Source organism: Vicia villosa, unplaced genomic scaffold, assembly GCF_029867415.1.
Source record: "Vicia villosa cultivar HV-30 ecotype Madison, WI unplaced genomic scaffold, Vvil1.0 ctg.000434F_1_1, whole genome shotgun sequence".
Taxonomy (NCBI): Eukaryota; Viridiplantae; Streptophyta; class Magnoliopsida; order Fabales; family Fabaceae; genus Vicia; species Vicia villosa.
Genome location: NW_026705206.1, coordinates 465086 through 470486, shown reverse-complemented (window position 1 = coordinate 470486; position 5401 = coordinate 465086).

Sequence of the window (5401 nt, the reverse complement as noted above, 5' to 3'; positions counted from 1 at the left end):
TAGGTTGCTAGCTTAGTTTAGATTTGTACCCTTTGTATGACAACATAGGTAGCAAGCTTTCCCCCTTAGCTTAGGTCTTCCTCATGCATTCTTTAAAACACAAACCACACTCTTTGATTTTCTTTTCTTAGGAGCTTGTTATTTCCGCTCCATTCCCAGCATAAGTCTCCAAAGGTCGAGCAGCGGAGTGCGAATGTAACTCGTTCACCTAAAAAACACAAAACAAACAGAAACTAGTTAGCCGAGCTACGGTACCTCTGATTCCTCAAAAAGGATACGTAGGCAGCAGGGTAGGGCTCGTGCGAGTATAACTCTTTCTTTTCCCTACATTTTGCATGCATTTTAGTTCATATTAGGCGCAGATTTGTTACACACCCATAGTTTTAGACACAAGCGTGGACACCATCGAGTACGATGGGCGCGAGGGGTGCTAACACCTTACCCCCGCGTAACCGACTCCCTTACCCTCTTCTCTGGTCGTGAGACCGTTGTTTTGTTTCGTGGTTTGCTGGCATTCCCTTCCTTTTCAGGATAAATATATTAGTGGCGACTCTGTTGATTTTCGCGGTAGCGACACTCTCTTCCAGTAAAAATTTCGGAAAAAATATTATGATATGCCAAATTTATATGGATGGTATTATCTTTGGTTCTGCTAATCCCTTTGTATGCCAATAATTTTCTAAGCTAATGCAGGATGAATTTGAAATGAGCCTGATGCAAGAGTTAAGGTACTTTCTAGGTATATAAATCAATCAAACTCCAAAAATGACACACATTCGTCAAAGCAAGTATACAAAATAACTTTTGAAGAAATTTGATATGACAGATAACAAACCAGCAAACTCTCCTATGCATCCTACGTGATTTCTTAAAAAAGATGTAAGCACAAAGGTTTATAAGTAGCTCTATCGTGGTATGATAGACTCTCTTCTGTATCTGACTGCTTCTCGTTCAGATATTTTATTCAGTATATGTATGTGTGTTCATTTTCAATCAGATCCAAGGGAAATTCACTTAACAGTTGTTAAGAGAATCCTAAGGTATATGAAATGAACAAATAACATTGGCTTGATGTATGAGAAAACATCAAAATACAAGCTATCATGTTTCTGTGATGCAGACTATGTAGGAGATAGAATTGAACACAAAAGAACTTCTGGAAACTGTCAATTTCCAAGTGAAAATCTCATATCATGGTCAAGCAAAATACAATCAACTATTGCACTATATACTACTGAAGCCGAATATATCTCAACATCATTGTGCAGTACTCACAAGCTCTAGATGAAGAGTTAGCTTAAAGAGTTTCAAATATACGAGAGTAACATTTCTATCTTTTGTGATAAGACTGCTGCTAATGCTTGAGTAACAATCCTATTTTACACTCAAGAGCTAAACACATAGAAATTAAACATTGTTTCATTAGAGATCATGTTCAGAAAAGGAACCTTCTTTTAAAATTTATAGATACAAACTATTAATGGGCAGATATCTATACAAAACCATTAACTGAAGATAGATTTCTATTCATTCTGAAAGACGTGATAATGGAGTTCTGTCTAGAATGAATCTTTTTTATGTGTGTTATCTGCGTCTGAGAAAAATAAGATTCATATCTTATGCAAGCGTGTTATTCTGTCAAAGATACTTCTACAAGTTGGAAGATATCTTAGTCAGAAATATCTCTAGTAAGAAACCAGTTGGTATTTTTGACTCTGAGAACATTAACTCATGGTTTCTCAAATAAATGGATATGATCTATACTTATGTCATATACATCATAACACATTATTTGAACAAAACCTCGAGCAGTGGAAAAAGTTTTTGAGAGTAGTTAAAACATTTATATTTCTACCCTATCATGTTTATTTATGGAATTGTTGAGATAAGCTTTAATTGAGAATAACTACGGTTAAGCACGACCTTCTACTTTTTTCTTTCTTTTGTCTCTTTGCATTTATTTTTTTGAAAATTGTCTTGGAAATGATGGTATCTTTTTATTCTCTCTCGTTCGAAGTTCTATCTTAACTGCTTTGAGAATTTCAAAGGTGATATGTTACGTAACAAGATCATTTTTCTTATCAGTTACGTTTTCTCCCCTCCTATATAATTGTCTTCTTTGATTCCTTTCATTCTTCATCCTTCATCAGTCTTTTGTTTCTATAACTCCTTAACTTTCCTTCTTCTCTCAATGGTGTTTAAAACCCTTGCCGATAAATAGGAAATCATTGAAGTTAATCTTGATGTTCATCGTTGTTCATCCAAACAGCTTTCCAATCTAAGTTCTTCCACCATAATTTTTATGGATAAAAAGGAATACTCGCTGGAAGCCAAGGATGATAAATATACTAATCTAGTAAAAAGTGTGTCCGTGACTGGAACATCTGTTGGAACATCTACTGGCACTTCAGTAACAGGAAGATTATTTGTTTCAAAGATGAAGTCCTTAAAGAAAAATCCTTTCAAGTTTCATGATGATTCAGTTGATGATGAAGCTTGGATAAACATTTTGGATTTTGAAGGAAGGTTGTATCAATATCGTTAGAAGCTTGATGTGTCCTGATTATAACCTACCTTCCTAGTTAAGCCTTCTGTCTTTCAATTATCTGACTCCCTTAGGGATTGATCTTGTCTGTTTATTTTTGTTTTAGAATTGTTGTACGTTGTTTGTACTCTTTTCTTGTTATCAATGAAAGTATTTTTTTATTTGTTTTCTCTTTGTTTTCTTCTGATTTTGTGCTTAATCATTTAAAATCAATTAATCTTTTCTTAACTTTTTGATTATGACAAAAAGGGGGAGAAAATAATGATGATTTTGAATCATATCTATATCTCTAAAAATCTCACTGCTTACATTTTCCAAAATTATTATGAAGATTATTAATTCAAGGTTCAGGAAATACGCTATTTCTAATGAATTAATTATATCCTGATAAAGATAAGAAAACTTATGATGGTCAGTTAAAAATATCTGATATCTGAGAAATGTCTAATAAGTAAAGTCTGATGAATTTCTAGCTGTTCAAAAATATCCGATAAGATAAGATATGACAAATCATGCTCTGATGTAACATGATTTGTTTCACTAATGTTCTAAGTAACAATGAGAAACAACACGCTCTGTTATACAAGGCTTCACACGCTCTGATATCTGAAGCTCTGATTGGTGAATGTTTCTAATGAAATCTGACTCTAGTAAGTTCAACCAAAGATCTAATAACACGTATCTGACTCAGGGGGAGCTTGTACATCTCAGGGGGGGTTTCTCTATCTAACTCTGATTTATTTTTGTGATATTACCTTGTAAAATTTTTCATCAAAATACATGATTTTGTCATCATCAAAAAGGGGGAGATTGTTAGAACAAGATTTGGTTCTGCACTCAATCTTTAGTTTTGATGATAACAATACATATACTTTTATGTAACAATTTTGTGCTCCAATAGTTTCTTGAATGTGCAGATTCACTATTTTGAATGATCTTGTTGTCTAAAATATTATAAGAATCAACATTGACACACATCAGAAGAACTATTCATCCATTTCTGAAGTTACATCAGCAGTTCTAAAAAATGTTGAATGATTCCTCGGAAAATGATTTTCAAGTGTTTATAAAGATAAGCTACTCTTCTAGATCAGAAGTCCAAATTTTAAGATCTGATAAGCTTTTGCTTCCAGCTCAGAAATTAAGAAGTGTCATTCAGATAAATTATTGCGTTCAACTCCGAAGACTTCATTCTGACTCTAAAGACTCAAATCTCTTGGGATGTCTACGTTACTTGATCTTTTCCATGCTCTCTACTTCAAATCATAAGTACATTTCAAAGAAGAAAGATAAGAAACTTGCACTAAAAGCTAAATGGTATAATAGTACACTATCTTCTCCACTACTGCAATGACGTATATACGAACTCGATTTTGGTGTGCTCTTTGTCCCCTCCCCCCCCCCCCCCCCAATCTTTTTGGATCTGTTACATCAGTTGGCAAGGAAATCAACGTCTTGTCTTTCTTAACGGTCTTCTTCCTAGGACTATATATATGAGACACTCTCCTTTTAAGAATTCTTCTAATTTACATGCTTACCAATTCACTACTCATTCATTGAAGTTGCTATACAAATATATTTCAAACTCCGCAAACATATCTTCTACGTGAAAGAAAAGAGAAAGAAAAAGAAAATCTTAAAGAGATTATATCTATTTCTAAGAATCTCTAGAACACAAGTGTTACTGCTCATAAGTTGTGCTATCATTTATTCTTGAGAGTTGTTTTCATTTTCTTATTTAGAAGCACTATTTTGTAAACACTTTCTATTATAAATCTGTTGAGATTTGTATTCCTCAAGTGATTAGGTAGTTAGTCTATATACTTGAGAGGGCTAAGGTGTATTTCTAGACTCTTAGAGGTTATTTGTAATCTTTCAAGACTAGTCGATTAAGTCCTTTTCTAAGGCAAAATTACCTTGGCGGGTGGACAAGATTAACCTTTTCTAAGGTGAACTTGTATAACCGAACATGTTCAAATTCTTTCATTTCTTTTCTATCTCATTGATTATGGTGAATAATTTTTCTAGAAGAAAAAGTTTTTAGAAAACCCAATTCAAACCCCCATTTCTTGTGTTTTTCTCAACCTTCAGATCTCACCCCATCAGAAAGATAAATCAAAAGAATATGTAACTAATTCTATCGTGACACAATTTGTGAACCTCCAAAGCAAATTCTAAATTTGTCTTTATGATCCTGATAAGCCATGACGCGCTAGAATGCTCAAGTTATATTAGGAGCTTAATTGATCCAAATGCAACTTGAAATAAACAAAAAGGTAGATCTCCAATGCACAGGTTAGGGTAGGGGTGACAAGAGGAAAATTCCATGCATCCAACAGATTCATCAACCTTCTACAAGGGAGTACTTTCCAAGGAAATAACGGTTGGAAGGAAATAGTTAAGTAACTACCAATAGTTTCCAATCAAGTTGAACTATGGAAACATGCAGCGCTTCGATGACGAGGCCTAGATATGAATTTCACCAAATTAAAAAATAATCTCCGTGATCCACCTCAGTACTCGAAAGAGGAGGAATCCAAAAAAACTTGGGTCGAGATTCCTATTAAAATGTCTAATACGACAACGTGTAGGAGCCAAAACCCACGACTCAATGAAAAGAGAACAGGCCTGTCAGGAAGTAAATTCACTGACGTGTAATCCATCAAAGATAAATTCAAATACCAAATGACCATTTGTGGACTCCCTGATGTCGAGTATCAAAGGAATGCAATCAAGTCATCTTAATACGTAAGATAAGTATTTCTCAAAGATCCTAAAAAATTAAATAATTAGATCTTTTCCTAAAGGAATATTCTACACATGAATAATATAATAATCCTTGATAATGTGACATAG